Raw genomic sequence first — 17,094 nt, forward strand, 5'->3', positions numbered from 1 at the left:
TTTTTTTTGTTTTTTTGCGTACCGTATGCGGAACTATTCATTTCATTGGGTTCACCAAAAAAAACGAAAGTTACTTTGTGTGCATTCCATTTCCGTATTTCCGTTCCGCCAAATAATAGAACATGTTCTATTATTGTCCTCATTACGGACAAGGATAGGACTGTTCTATTAGGGGCCAGTTGTTACGCTCCGCAAAATACAGAATGCACACGGTCGTCATCCGTATTTTTTGCGGACTGCAAAATACATACGGTCGTGTGCATGAGGCCTAAGTGTGTCTAGTCAGAGAAGATAGAGACAATACCTACAGGTGTGAGCTCCTGCCAAGTAGGCCCAAAAAGAAGCTTCATCCAGAAAACACCATTTACTGAGACTGAAGAGCTGCCAAAGAAGCTAACCCTGAGGGACAGACAATGGACATTCACAGAAAGTTTACAACCATCAAGGCCATGCATTGGATTCAGACAATAAGGTACTGCTCGTTTATGGCACTAAGGCCTTACTGCTTGTGGAAAGGGTTAATTGCCTCCGGCACTTATCACACTTGAGATGGACAGGCCTTCTAATCTACAATCTGTACCTCTCAGCCTGGGAACTGCCGAGAGAGATAATGAGAACAGAATTGCATGCCGGTGGTTAATTAGAAACATTGATTGCTACTGCCTATATACAACTATTGGGAGAACCCTACTCTGTAACATACCTCCAAACTGTGCCTTTTGCTGCCGTATGAACTACTACTCCCATTCCATGTTCAGTACTGATAGACTTTATTGTAACTACACTGGGCCTGGTCACTGTTTTCATCATTCACCAGCCTTAACTCTACCTAACCTCCTGGCTTTCACCCTGCTAAACAACCGTCATCAAGTTGACCCCCATCTACCCTCAGGCAGGAGCCCCAGATGGTCAGGGGGTGCCCAGATGTAAGAAAGCGTGTGCCCTCCATTCACTGCTGCACATGTCCCCAGGGATCTCCAGAGTGAGGACAGACACCATGAACTACTACCACTCCCATCCTCCTCAAAGAACTTCCCTCCAGGTCTCTGCACCAAGGCAACAGAACCACTGTATTCTGCTGCTGGAGCCAGGGCCGGCGCCACCAGTAAGGCGACCTAGGCAGTCGCCTAGGGCGCCATTTAGCAGGGGGCGCCCGTTGCGGTTAAAAAAAACCCGATGTTTATATAAGTTCGGGTGGCCGGCCGGCGGCGCCCCTCACGCTGAGCGGCTGAGGCTGAGCGCTTGCCGCTCTAAAGAATCTCCGGCCGCCGGCTCAGTGCTGCGCAGCCTGCCTGCTGTCTCTGTCTGCTCTGTGCTGTTGTGGCCGAGCTCTGTTGGGTCCGCGGTACAGGAGCTTTTGTTTCCTGTACCCGGCCGGACTGACAGGAAGTGCTCACTTAGTGTGCACTTCCTTTCAGTCCGGCCGGGTACAGAAAACAAATGCTCCTGTACCGCGGACCGAACAAAGCTCGGCCACGCTACACTAGAGGTGACAAGAGAGGAGAGGGGGGAGGAAATGAGAGTGACAAGGGGGGGTAGAATGAGAGTGACAGGGGAGGGGGGGGATGAGAGTGACAAGGGGGTGGAGGAAATGAGAGTGACATGGGAGGGGGGGAATGGGAGTGGGAGGAAGAGAGTGACAAGGGAGGGGGGGAGAAGAGAGTGACAAGGGAGGGGGGGAGTGACAGGGAGGGAGGGGAGAGAAGAGAGTGACAAGGGGGGGAGAAGAGAGTGACAAGGGAGGGGGGGGAGTGACAAGGGAGGGAGGGGAGAGAAGAGAGTGACAAGGGAGGGAGGGGGGAGAAGAGAGTGACAAGGGAGGGGGGGGGAGTGACAAGGGAGGGAGGGGAGAGAAGAGAGTGACAAGGGAGGGAGGGGGGAGAAGAGAGTGACAAGGGAGGGAGGGGGGAGAAGAGAGTGACGAGGGGGGAGAAGAGAGTGACAAGGGAGTCCCAAGAGCCAGACTGCAGCCAGAGACCAGATCATCTTATTGTCCTGGTGGTAAGTAGACAATGCAATATGTTTATTATTTAATTGTTTAGTTATTAATACTACATTGGAAACTAATTTACCTCACATTTAGGGTCCATTCACACATCCGTGTGTGTTTTGCGGATCCACAAAACACGGACAGCGGCAATGTGCGTTCCGCATTTTGCGGGCCGCACATTGCCGGCACTAAGAGAATATGCCTATTCTTGTCCGCTATTGGGGACAAGAATAGGACATGTTCAATTTTTTTCAGGATCGGAATTGCGGATCCGCAAAAAGAGACAGCTACAAGAAGCTGGATTAACCCTAAGGGAAACATAGCAGTTCTTTTAATTTAAAAGCTGAGAAAGGGGTGGAACATATGTGATGTCATGATATGGGCAGATCATCTGATAAGGGAGCGGGCGGCAATTTTTATCTTGCCTAGGGCGGCAAAAATCCTTGCACCGGCCCTGGCTGGAGCCATATGTTGGCACTATGCAGCAAGCCATTATACTGGAAATCTCTATGCATTAGTCATTACCAAGTTACCAGGTGTGGTATTTTGGCAGTACATGCTGATGTGTGATAAAACGAGCAGCTACAGTCTAAATATCAGAAATCTGGGCTGGAAACCAATGAAGAGGACCTTTAGAAAGTCAGTGGCATTATTTAAGAAAAAGAATATGTTGGCATTCTAGTTTGGGCTCGGCCAAATAAAATTAGTTTATGGCTCAGTGATACAAAAGCCTGAAAGCAGTGATATACCGTGTACCATTCAACATCCAATGTGCAGCCTACGGACTGTTTCACAGGAGTGAGTCCATTGCGAGAATCACGCTCTGTATGAGCGTGATCCTCCATTCTTGACTTGCAGGAGCGAACAACATTATCATGATTTATAATTCCATGGCACGACCTTACTCGCATGACCTACAGAATCATAGTGGCATAAAGCTGTTACTATGATTCTGTAGAAATAAGGCTGCACAGCTGAGATGGTGTGTAAGGAACCGAAAGAATAAATGCATACGGCTTATTTTTAGTGAGAACGGTGGACCTAGAGAGGATGTCTTCTCTATTCTTGAGAAAGGCCCCTCTGAGAAGAAAACAATAATAAACCCTTTTAGAAAAATGCTTGAGCACACCTGGCAACAAGTTCGACGTATGGTCGGAGTATCCCAAGCAGTTCAGTACACTCCCCTGTGGGGGAATACACACTTACCACAAATTAAGCAAATGGGTGACGTTAGATACTGGGAAAAACAGGGGATACATTTAATTTCACAAGTTTTTGATAGGGGACAGATTAAACCCTTAAATGAAATCCTTCCGGATATTTCAGCAACACTTACTGATAAATTTCGCTACGCACAATTACGACACGCTATACACTACACTGAAAATAAGAAATATTTAGATATTGTACAGCATTCCTTCTTAGACTTCTGCTATGATATGACGTGAAACACTTCCGCTGTATCTTTAATATATGCTAAGCTAAAACACGAATACACCAATCAGATTATATTTAGAGCTGAAGGTAAATGGGAAAGGGACCTACAGAACGTGGAACCCATTACATGGGAGATTGTTTATAAAAACATTAAAAGGTCCACAGTCTCCCCTGCCCACACATGGATTCTCCTAAAAATTATACACCGTCTCTATTATACACCGGCTTTTTTACACAATCTTTATAAAGATAGGAAACAGAACTGCTACAAATGTAACAAAGACAGAGGTGAATATAAACATCTGCTGTGGGAATGCCTGGGTATAAAAGAGTACTGGGCTAAAATATTTCGGAAATTACAGAATAGCTCCCCCCTGAAATATGAAGCTTGCATTGACCTTGTGATTCTGGGCACCTTCCCAGAGATAAATAAAAATAAAACTGAGCAATTACTCTGGTTACGGGGTATTGCTTTGGCTAAAATAATAATAGTTAAACATTGGGGTTCTATAAAATACCCCAATTTCCAGGAATGGATAGAATATATGGACAGGGTAATGCTTTATGAATATAACCTTGCCTATACTGAAAAAAAAAAAAGTAGTTTGGCGGCGGATATGGGGTAGGTGGAAAAAATAACATCAAAAATAACACCAAATAATTAAAATATTAAAACATTAAACAGAAACAGCTGGTATTACGGCCGCTCCGCGGAAGAAAAGGGGTGGGGGTGGGAGTGGAGGGAGGGTGGTTATAAAGTAAGAGGGGGATTTGTTACATGATGAAATAATGGTGTAATTTTTGGTACTGTATTTTGTAACAAAAAAATAAATAAATAAAAAAAAAAAAAAAAAAGGTCATGCAGAGACACATAACATTATAAATCATGATAATGCCATGTGCTCCTTCAAGTCCAAAACGGAGGAACATGATGACACATGGAACGTGATTCCCACAATGAACTCGCTCCTGTGAAACAGCCCTAAAGCCCCTTGCAGACGAGTGTGTCCGGATTAGGTCCGGATGCGTCCCGGTGCATTGCGTCAAACCCGCGCGAGTAGGTACGCAATTGCAGTCAGTTTTGACTGCGATTGCGTTTCGATGTTCAGTTTTTATCGCGCGGGTGCAATGTGTTTTGCACGCGCGTGATAAAAAACCGACTGTGGTACCCAGACCCGAACTTCTTCACAGAAGTTCAGGTTTGGGTTAGTTGTAGTGTAGATTGTATTATTTTCCCTTATAACATGGTTATAAGGGAAAATAATAGCATTCTGAATACAGAATGCAAAGTAAAATAGGGCTGGAGGGGTTAAAAAAAATAATAATAATAATTTAACTCGCCTTAACCCACTTGATCGCGCAGCCCGGCTTCTCTTCTGTCTTCTTTGCTGTGCACAGGAATAGGACCTTTGATGACGTCACTGTGCTCATCACATGGTCCAATCACATGGTTCATCACCATAGTGAGGGACCATGTAATTGGATCATGTGATGTGAGGTCACCACAGGTCCTTAGCCGGCAGCTCAACATTACAGAAGAAGACAGAGATCCGCAACTACTCGATCAAGTGGACTCGGTGAGTTAATTATAATTTTTTTTTAACCCCTCCATCACTATTTTACTTTGCATTCTGTATTCAGAATGCTATTATTTTCCCTTATAACCATGTTATAAGGGAAAATAATACAGATCGGGTCCCCATCCCGATCGTCTCCTAGCAACCATGCGTGAAAATCGCACCGCATCCGCACTTGCTTGCGGATGCTTGCGATTTTCACGCGGCCCCATTCACTTCTATGGGGCCTGCGTTGCGTTAAAAATGCAGAATATAGAGCATGCTGCGATTTTCACGCAACGCACAAGTGATGCGTGAAAATCACTGCTCGTGTGCACAGCCCCATAGAAATGAATGGGTCCAGTTCACCTCACGCATTGCACCCGCGCGGAATACTCGCCCGTGTGAAAGAGGCTTAAGTGTTTGTATATATACACTATTTGGACAATAGTATTGAGACACACCTCTAAACCATTGAATTCAGCTGTTTCATTCAGTCCCATTGCCACAGGTGTATAAAATCCAGTCCCTCACCATGCAGTCTGCCTTTACGAACAGGATGGGGCGCTCTAAAGAGCTCACAGAATTTTTGGGTGGTTCTGTAATAGGATGTCACCGGTTATCTGATGACCGGTTATCTGGATAGGTCAAAATTTGTCTTCCGTTCAGCTGTTTTGAGAAGGCAGCAGTGAGCAACACTTCCTTCTCACAGCTCGCCACACACAGCGACGTACATAGTATAGCGGCAGTGCTTGATATCGCAGCTCAGCCCCATTCACTTGAATGGGGCTGAGCTGCTCCTAGGCCATGTGTTAGATAAATGTGACGTCACTGGCCTAGGGAAAGCTGAAAGCAGGCCACGCGCTCACAGGAGAGCCACTGTGTTCTGAAACCGCTAATGGGCCGGGTCTGGGTGTCGGACCCCCACTGATCAGATACTGATGAACTATCTTGAGGATAGGTCATCAGTATGAAAATCTTGGAAAACCCCTTTAAAAGGCCAAACCTTCTCTGTTATTAACATCAGCACAAAAACTGTGTGCTGGGAGCTTCATGGCATGGGCTACCATGGCCGAGCAGCTGTATGCAAGCCTTAAATTACCAAGCACAATGCCAAGTGTCAGATTGAGTGGGTAAAAATATGTTCAGTGGAGTGATGAATCAGACTTCTCTATCTGGCAGTCTGAGTTTGGTGAATGCCAGGAGAACGTTACCTGGCTGCATTGTGGCAGCTGTAAAGTTTGTTGAAGTAGGGATAATGCTATGGGGTAGATTTCAGTGGTTGGAGTAGGCCAGGAATCAGCAACCTTCGTCACTCCATCTGCTGTGAAACTACAACTCCCAGCATGCATACTTGGCTGTTTTTGTAACAACCATAGAAGTGAAAGGAGGATCCGGGAAGTTCTAGTTTCAGCATAGTTGGAGTGCCGGAGATCCCTGGTTTAGGCCCCTTAGTTCGAGTGAAGGGAAATATTAATGCTTCAGCATACCAAGACATTTTGGACAATTGTTTGCTTCTTATTTTGAGGGAACAGTTTGGGGAAGCTCTTTTCTGTTCTAGCATGACTGTGTCCCAGTGCACAAAGCAAGCTCCAAAAAGGCAGGGCTGGGTGAGTTTGGTGTGGAAGAACTTGATTGACTGGCACAGAGCCTTGACCTCAACCACACTGAATACCTTTGGAATGAACGAGAACAGAGATTTTGAGCCAGGCCTTCTTATCCAACATCAGTGTATGCCCTCACAAATGGTTTTCTGGATGAATGGGCAAAAATTCTGACAGACACAGTCCAAGATCCTGTAGAAAACATTCTCAGAAGAGTGGAAGCTGGTATAGCTACAAAGGGGGACCATCTCCATATTAATGTCTATGGATGAAGAATGAGATGTCATAAAAGCTTCTGTTCTGTAGGTATAATGTGTAGGTGTATCAATACTTTTTACATATTAACCCCCAGAGGATTTTTCATTTTTCCGTTCACCTACCTTTTTTGTTTTTTGCAGGACACATTGTACTTTTTAATGGCACCATTTAATATTGCATACAATGTAGTGGGAAGCAGGAAATTTTTTTATAGGTTTTGTTTTTACGGTGTTCCCTATGCAGTAAAACTGACCTGTCCCCTTCATTCTCCTCTCTTGAGTGAAAAGGACCTGTGCTGAGTGTGATAACGTTACCGCGTGCTCCGAGTGGATGAGGTGAGTTTTTTCTTTTCCATTCTTTCTAAGACAACTCTAGCTGCCATTTTAGGAAAAATTACTCGTTACCTCGAACAGTGAGGAAATTCAGCTTCGTGGCGAATCAAATTTTTCCTAAACTTCGGATCGAATTCTACTTCAGATGCTTTGAATCGCTCAACACTAATTGCGACATCTCAAGGACCGTAACTTTTTCATTAAAAACCAAAAAGGGCTTAAAAACCAGAATGTCCACGGCACTTACTTCAGTAAAAAAGTGTAAATTTATTCACCAATCGCCATGGCGATTGGTAAATACATTTACACTTTTTTACTGAAGGAAGTGGGACATTTTGGTTTTTACAGTTTTGGAGGAAGGATCAGCCGCTGGCACCCGAGTTCAATATTTTCTGCTGTCCTGTTCACATATCTTGGACTCTTCTGTGTATGGAAGGGCTTAATTTTTGCAGGACGACTTGTAGTTTTCATTGGTACCATTTTGGGGGTACATAAGACATTTTACTTTCTACTGCATTTTGTGTGACGTATAAGCAAATGACAGCAATTCTGGCATGGGTTTACATTTTTTTAATTACATTCACCATGTGTGATGAGTTAGGTGATCATTGCATAGTTCAGGTCTTTACAGATTCAATACCAAATATGTGGAGAAGATTTTATTTCGTTTTTTTAGTTTTTAAATCTTTTCAGGGAAACATGGATTTTTCATTCATTCATTCATTTATTTATTTATTTTTTTAAACTTGGGGATTTTTGGGGGCTTTTAGCCCCCGCCCCCAGTGACCATAACCCATACATCCCATATATTAAAATGTCTGATATGGAAAGGGAACATTATAAAAAAATATTTTAGTTGCCCGTTACGCTATTAACAAAAACATGTGAACAGACAATTTTTTTCCCTATTTTGTTTTTTACATTTTTCCTTTTTACAAAAATTCTAAATAAAAATTACTAAAATAAAAATAAAGCCTCATCTACGACTGAAAAACTGCGCAAAAATTATTTACATAACCCAACAGAAAAAAGTTATGGCTTTCAAAGACACATGTACTTAAAAAAATAAAATTATGGGAAAATGCACCTGGAAGGAAGGGGGCTAAATCCGCTGGTCTTGAACTAGATCAAGTAAAACTTAATTTAATTGTTATTTTTACCAATTAATAGTCCCACAAGTGGAGTTTGACCTGCAATTGTTTGATTGCTTCCATAATACACCGTGCTACTTATTTTGTCACAGTAGGTGGCTGGCTGTCACTAGATAGCTGGACACCTCCACCAGGCAGAGGACACCCGTGCCGGCCTAAACCTGCACTGCCATAAAGAGACAATTGTGCAGGTTTAAAGCCTGTTAGTGACACTATAAAATGCATATGGGCAGTCAATAACGGGTTATTAGACTATTGAAATGTCAATGTGTTCTTAGTTATGTTCAGTTACATCAGCGTTAACTTTAACTGAACATTAAAGGGGTGGACCACTTTCTGGTTACTGTTAATCATGTGTTAGTAAGATGATTATATGGCACTTACTAATATAGCCTTTGTTGAAATTCTGTGCCATTTTCTATATTTCATAAGCCATGTCCCCTAGTTTTCCAAGTCTTTTGTCCTGTCTGCACAGAGGTCTTGTCCATAAAATGGCTGCTGACGGAGGGTCATGTGACCAGGCAGATCACCTCCATGTGATGTCTCATCCATCTAAATACACTGCCCCTGCCATATGCACTTGCACTCTTAGGAGTTTGGTGCAGGTGTAGTGTGTTGGAATGGAGCAGACATCACATGGAAATGATTTGCCTGGTCACATGACCCTCAATTGGCGGCCATCTTATGGACAGGACCGCTGTGCGGAAAGAACAAAAGATGTGATAAACAAGGAAGCATACCTTATGAAAATGGCATAGAATTTCATCAAAGGCTATATTAGTAAGTGTCTAGTAATCTTACCTACATATTGGTAACAAATAGCCTGAAAGTGACCATCCCCATTAAGTATGTCCTGTTAATATATGTAGCATAGATATAATGGAACGAAAGGGAAATACAACAAAAATTATATTCATAGATACATGACCTGAAATAACGTTGGTGAACACCATGAACTTGGGCCACCTAATGGTAATTTGGTACTTAGGACACAGCGATTTTTTAATCTTTGCATTTCAAAAGCCTTAACTTTTTTGTTTTTCCTTCATCTGCTGTACAAGGCATTATGTTTTGCAAGACAAGTTGTGTTTTTTAATGACATCATGTTGGGGTCCATCTAATGTATAGCTTAAAATTTTTTGGGTGGTGAGGGCATGGAAAGTAGTGAGTTGTGGTGTCCACTGTGTGGTATAAGTGCACTGCAATACTACCCACCCTATAATCTCATTGCAGGGGGTTGAGGATAAAACAGGGAGCCCCCTTTTTATCTCTCTAACCACTTAGATTCCACAATCAGCATTAATTGCAGTATCTAAGAGGTTAAGTTGCCGAGATAGACATTAACTCTGATCCTGGCAATTAAACCAAGATGACAGAGGTTTTAATAAATCACATTGCTGTACTATTATGCCTCTTCATCTTAACTACCTGCTTTTTAGCAGTCCTAAGGGTTGTCCCACCAAAAGAACTTATTCCCTATCCATAACTATCTGTTTGATGAGGGTCTGAATGCTGGGACCCCCCACAGTCACAAGAATGAGGTGCTGAGTCCTGGAGAGAATGGATTGATGGTCATGTGTGCCGCTCCATTCAATTTCTATGGGATTGTCGGAGATTGCAGCGTGCATGCGTTTCTGCATCTCCAGGAACTCCGACCCCTCATAATTATTGGGAATCCCAGTAGCTCAACCCCCAGTGATTAGATACATATCTTTTATGCTGTATACGTTTTTATGTTGGGACAACCCTGTTAAACATTATATATAATACATGAAGCTTTGCTTTCCCTAGAAGGCTCACTTTGCCTTGAGTATACTGGCCTGGGATTTAGCATGATTGCCATCAGATGAACAATCATTGTCACCTGTTGACCCCTTTCCCCATCCCTATGTCATCAAAATCAACCACCTATTCTTCCTGGCCTTGCTGCTTCCTATCAGACCCTGTTCACTGGGTGCAGGCGTACTCACAGACATTGCTCTTTAATTGTATTTTATTTGTGCTCTAATGTTCAATGGTTTGTCAGCTTTCTCAGAGACTAGGTAAAACCCAGATCTAAATAGGCCAATTACCGAACAGGGCAGGTCTACCTGTTAATAACACAGTAATTACCATCATGTTTGAGCCTGCTTTGAGACAAAAAGTAAAGGAAGTATTCAGAATTATACTTACTAGTAGACTCCAGCTTCTTAATATACAGTGGTGCTTGAAAGTTTGTGAACCCTTCAGAGTTTTCTATGTTTCTGCATAAATTTTTACCTAAAACTATATTAGATTTTTACACAAGTCCTAAAAGTAGATAAAGATAACCAAATCAAACAAATGCATCAAAATATTAGACTTATATATGCTTCAAGCCGCTAGAACGGTCATCCCTCGTCATTGGAAGTCATCTTCCCCCCCTGTACTCAAGGAGTGGTTTGAGGAAATTGCTCTTCACCAAAGAATGGAGGACCTGATCTGTGTTGCCCCTCCAGATGTTGCTAGTTTTACTAAGGTATGGAGCCCCTGGGAGCTGTTTCGCACTTCTGATGAATTCCGGGAAGCGTGTCTGTAGCAAGTGTTCGTATAGGGTTCCCGCCTTTCCTCCCCTCCTTTCTCCTTTGTCGTTTCTCTCTCTCTTGTCCGTGTCTTGTTTTTTCGTCCCTTGTAGTTGTTGAATTTATTACTGTTATTGGGATTGGCTCCCAATTGTATTGAAAAACTATTGTTGCCTTATGTATTCTACATTCACCAATAAGGATCTTGTATTCACTCTGTAACCTTGTCAATACTTTTTCCGGAAAACAATAAACGTTTTGAATGAGAAAAATATTAGACTTAGTCATTTATTTATCGAGGAAAATAATCCAAACATCATGTGTCTGTGAGTGGCAAAAGTATGCGAACCTTTAAGATTTACAAATTTGAAAGTGAAATTAGTCAGGTGTTTAATCAGGTGTGAGTAGGCCACCTGTTTTATTAAAGTCTGATTTTCACAGCACGTTTGTGGAAGGGTTATCATGGCATGAACAAAGGAGATTTATGAGGACTTTCAAAAGAAGAGTTGTTGATGCTCATCAGACTGGAAAAGGTTACAAAACCATCTCTAAAGAATTTGGACTCCACCAAAATACATTTAGACAGATTGTGTACAAATGGAGGAAATTCAAGGTCGTTATTACCCTCCCCAGGAGTGGTTGACCAACAAAGATCACGCCAAGAGCAAGCTGTGTAATAGCCTTTCAGGTAACAAAGGAAGTCAAGGTATCCTCTAAACAGCTAAAGGTCTTTCTCACATTAGCTAATATTAATGTTCATGAGTCGACCATCGGGAGTACACTGAACAACCGTGGGTCTGCAAGACACGATTGGAAGGGGAAAGCCGCTGCTCTCCAAAAAGAATATTGCTGCCCGTTGACAGTATGCTATAGATCGCCTGGACAAACCAGAAAGCAATGAAAAATAATAATTAAGAAATAAATCTACAATGGCAAAAAGGTAATAAATGAATGATGTATGTAAATGTTGCACTCGCATTAAACTTGCAGCATTGTATGACTAATAAACATACTTTTACGTACACTGTTCACTTCAGAATTATCCATCAACAATATAAGAGTGACCTCTAGTGACCATTCTTTCTGATCGCACTAACTTACAGAATACCCCCAATAATGTGGTTGAATCCCACAATACATTAGATTCTCACTGTAACCATTGTTAGTTGTTTTAATACCTTGTAGTTATCTATTAAATCAACCTAATTATCTTCTATACCTAGTTTTTAGCCCCCAGTCATTAAATTGTGCATTTATTACCTTTTTGCCATTGTACAGGGTGGGTCATTTATATGGATACACCTTAATAAAATGGGAATGGTTGGTGATATTAACTTCCTGTTTGTGGCACATTAGTATATGTGAGGGGGGAAACTTTTCAAGATGGGTGGTGACCATGGCGGCCATTTTGAAGTCGGCCATTTTGAATCCAACTTTTGTTTTTTCAATAGGAAGAGGGTCATGTGACACATCAAACTTATTAGGAATTTCACAAGAAAAACAATGGTGTGCTTGGTTTTAACGTAACTTTATTCTTTCATTAGTTATTTACAAGTTTCTGACCACTTATAAAATGTGTTCAATGTGCTGCCCATTGTGTTGGATTGTCAATGCAACCCTCTTCTCCCACTCTTCACACACTGATAGCAACACCGCAGGAGAAATGCTAGCACAGGCTTCCAGTATCCGTAGTTTCAGGTGCTGCACATCTTGTATCTTCACAGCATAGACGATTGCCTTCAGATGATACGAGATGTGCAGCACCTGAAACTACGGATACTGGAAGCCTGTGCTAGCATTTCTCCTGCGGTATTGCTATCAGTGTGTGAAGAGTGGGAGAAAAGGGTTGCATTGACAATCCAACACAATGGGCAGCACATTGAACACATTTTATAAGTGGTCAGAAACTTGTAAATAACTCATGAAAGAATAAAGTTACGTTAAAACCAAGCACACCATTGGAATGCAGCAAACATCGCATTGCTATTGAACAGAGACTGTCATTCTTAACACAGGGACAGGGCAAGTGGATCACTATGTCCACGATCCTCCTACCCACTCCAGCCCCCTGTCACTAGCGCCAAAAAACATTTTGAATGTAACAATTCTTTGTATGTTATAAGCCTGATGAAGAGGGCTGTTTTCCTTGTGTGTATGTGTCCCTGTGTGTATCCCTGTTTGTGTGTGTCCCTGTGTATATGTGTCTCCCTATGTATATGTGTGTGTCACCATGTGTATGTGTGTCCCTGTGTGTGTGTCACCATGTGTATATGTGTTTCCCTGTGTGTGTGTCACCATGTGTATGTGTGTCCCTGTGTGTGTGTCACCATGTGTATATGTGTCTCCCTATGTATATGTGTGTGTCACCATGTGTATATGTGTGTCCCTGTGTGTGTGTCACCATGTGTATATGTGTGTCCCTGTGTGTGTGTCACCATGTGTATATGTGTGTCCCTGTGTGTGTCACCATGTGTATATGTGTGTCCCTGTGTGTGTGTCACCATGTGTATGTGTGTCCCTGTGTGTGTGTCACCATGTGTATATGTGTGTCCCTGTGTGTGTGTCACCATGTGTATATGTGTGTCCCTGTGTGTGTGTCACCATGTGTATATGTGTGTCCCTGTGTGTGTGTCACCATGTGTATATGTGTGTCCCTGTGTGTGTGTCACCATGCCCACAGCATTCCTTCATTCACGCTGCTTCTGAAGGACCACCAGCATGGAGTCCTGTGGCAGAGACACACTAAGGACACAGGTAACACTTCCACATGATGTGCACTAGTGTTATATGTGGTTTTACATGGGAATGCAGGTAACACAACCACATTATCAGCACTAGTGTTATTTTTGGTTTTACATAGGACTGCATGTAACTACCACATGATCTGTACTAGTGTTATCTGTGGTTTTAAATAGGACTGCAGGTAACACTACCACATTTTCTATCCTCCTAGAGCTATGACTGCGTTACCTGTGGTGTTATATAGGACTGCAGGTTACATGTACTATATTATCTGTACTCGTACCGCCCCAGATCCAGCAGGACTGTCCTGGAGTTCAGTGGCTGTCCTGCCTTCCTGGGAGGGCTATGGCACGTCTTGCTCCTAAGGGTCCATTCACAAGTCTGTGCTGTATTGCAGATCCGCAATACACCGGGCCGCACATGGCTGGCACTAAATAGAGAAGTCCTATTCTTGTCCGCAGCTGCGGACAAGAATAGGACATGCTCTATTTTCTTGTGGAGTTGCGGACCGGAAGATCGGGGCCGTGCTCCGGAAATGCGGAGAGCACATAGTGTGCTCTCCGCATCCATTCCGTCCCCATAGAGAATGTATGGGTCCGCACCTGTTCCGCACAATTGCGGAACAGATGCGGACCACACTTTCGGACGTGTGAATGGAACCTAACTGTCTGCATTTTTAGGATGCAGTTGAATGAAATGGTGCTGTCATGTGTGTTTTATTCGCCAGGGGAACAGGGCGAGTGTTGTTTTTTAACATTTTATTAACAATTCAGGTGCAGGTACTACTGTGGGTGGACACTAAAGGAGGCATTCTACTGTACGTGTACTTCTGATAAAGGCAATCCTTGGGCTTTTTAAAAGTCGAACGTTACAACCATCTACTACATTATCTGTATTCAGAGAGTTATCACTGTTATTATTTGGTGTTACATAGGACTGCAGGTAACATCTGCATTATCTGTACTCAGAGTTATCACTATTGCTATTTCTAGTGTTACCTAGGACTGCAGATAAGACTTTTATGGAATATCCAGAGGAGTCTGATAGATTCAGATACCACAAGTCCCATTCTCCCATAGAAGAAAATGGAAGGAGCCACACATCTTGAGCCACCTCTCCATACACTGCCATAGGCAAATGAAGCTATGTTCTCAAAAGACTCAGAATCTGTTACACTTTTATTGTAAACCCACATTCATCGTGTAATCGGCGGCAGTATTAGACCGCCAGATGATCGCTAACAAGCATTACTACGAATGCTCGTTAGTGATCATCAGGCGAAAATCTGCGAGTCTAAATAAAACTTATGCGATACACGGCGCGAGCAAAGACCAACGACAAGGTGCCAATGCTCACCAACGGACCGAAGAGATCAAAAACTGACCAGGCTGGTAAGGGGACTTGGACCGTTATTCACAAGATTCTTAGCTACGAAATTTGCCCTGTTTTGTTTTTCAGGGAATAGTTGAAATTTAGACGCACTTCAAATGGCCCATTGTTCAGACACTTAGACGGCTCTCCTTTGACAAAATATCAATTTAACTTTAATTTCTCAAAGTGTATAAAACATTTAAAATTAGATAATAAAAAACTATCATCTTACTCATTTGGTATTGGTGCAGCTACGCACGCACATAAGATAGGTCTTCAAGCAAAAACCATAAAGAAGATAGGCAGATGGAGTTCGGATAGGTACAAATTATATATTAGACCTGATCTTTTATGTTGATTTCTTTCAGAACCGAAAATCATTTGGATTATGGGAAGCGAGTTAATTTCTGCCGCTTGCAGCCGCTCAACAATGAGATTTAAGTCCGATAACCTGGGTTTTAATAGTAAGGTAGTAATATTTTGGAGAAGTATTCCTAATCTTCGTATTAACGACGTTAGTGAATGGTGTTTGCATTTCAAAACAATTTGGCCGTTGCCGAATTTATTAATCCTTCACGTAGGCGAGGCGGACTTGGGCAAAGTTAGGACACACCTAATAATTAATGAATTAAAGAGGACCTTTCACTAGAATAGAAAATCTAAACTAAGTATACAGACATGTAGAGCGGCGCCCAGGGATCTCCCTGCAGTTACTGTTATCCCCGGGCGCCACTCTTATTTATCAGTTTTCCTCTGTGAGTCATGGAGAAGGGCTTTTAATCAGGAGACTCTGTCTCAATGATGTTCACATACCCTAATAGGGAATATGTAGACCGGTGGTCTTGATAAGAAAAGCCTTTGGGATATTCCCATCTTAAACATTTATGTAAGAGCTACAGGATATGCAATAAATGTTTGATAGATGCTGATGTCACCTCTGGTTCCTGCAGCCTCCATCCCGAGTTGTGATGTGGATAACAAATGAAGAAGTAACTGCACTTGTGTGTGGTCCTCTCAATTCTCCTCTATGGGAGCCACAGGAGCTTGTTTGGCAGCCTGACTCCCAGAGAAATTAATGTAGAGAACCACACACGTATGCATCCACCACTCTATCCATTCTTCACCTGGTTGCTGTAACCAGTGACGACCCACCAAATGAAGAAGTTACTGCACATGTGTGTGGTCCTCTTCATTTTCTTCTATGAGAGTCACATGAGCTTGTTTGGCAGCCTGACTCCCATAGAAATTAATGTAGAGAACCACACACATATGCATCCACCACTCTATCCATTCGTCACCTGGATGCTGCAACTAGTGGCCACCCACCAAATGCAGTAGGGGTTGTGGACTCACTTGAGGAGATAGGCCATACATGTCTTAGATGGAAATATCCATTTAACAATTGGGCAAAGTGGTGGGAAGCTTGTAAGTTGTGTCCTTTGCTTCTTTTAGAAGGCGGGTTCTAAAGTATGATGGCTGCCTCTCTTTTATATGTAACATTGTGCATTAAAAAGTGATGTCTAGATGTCCTGAAAGAAAGTCCTGTCTAGGACTTCACCAGGCTCGGACTGGCCCACCGGGGAGGCGAGGGATTCCTTGGTGGGCCCCCAGTCTCCTGCGCCCAAGCTAATATGGAGGAGTAATTATTTCTCCTTTCTCAGGAGAGATAATTATTGTAACCACTAGGTGGCAGTATCGCACAGTGATGCAGCCTCTTACTGGTGTACATTGTAGAGGAGGCCCCACAGTATCTTCTAGACATCTGGGGCTGCTGGCTGTGAAGGAGGAGAGAAGGTGTCTGCCACCTCCTGCCCTCCCTGCTGTCAGGAAACTGTGGCTGCTGGAGAGAAGGACTCCTCTGCGGTGCTGGGCTGATTTCTCAGGTACTGTATGTGACAGTGGTGAGCTGTAGGAAGACTGTAAGGGGGAAATAGGGGATTTGTTTATAGCAGACACTGATCTACGAATGTGTGCTGCTCTCTGCAGAGTTCAGAGTGGCATTGGGGGACTCTGCCCTAGGCCCCCCCCCCCCCATGCCTCTGCTTTAGGTGCACCCCCATAAGTTCCCCAGCTCCAGATGCCCCCCTCTAAAAGCACTCCTAATATTAAATCT

The sequence above is a fragment of the Bufo bufo genome, chromosome 2 (genome assembly GCF_905171765.1).
Source record: "Bufo bufo chromosome 2, aBufBuf1.1, whole genome shotgun sequence".
Classification (NCBI taxonomy): domain Eukaryota; kingdom Metazoa; phylum Chordata; class Amphibia; order Anura; family Bufonidae; genus Bufo; species Bufo bufo.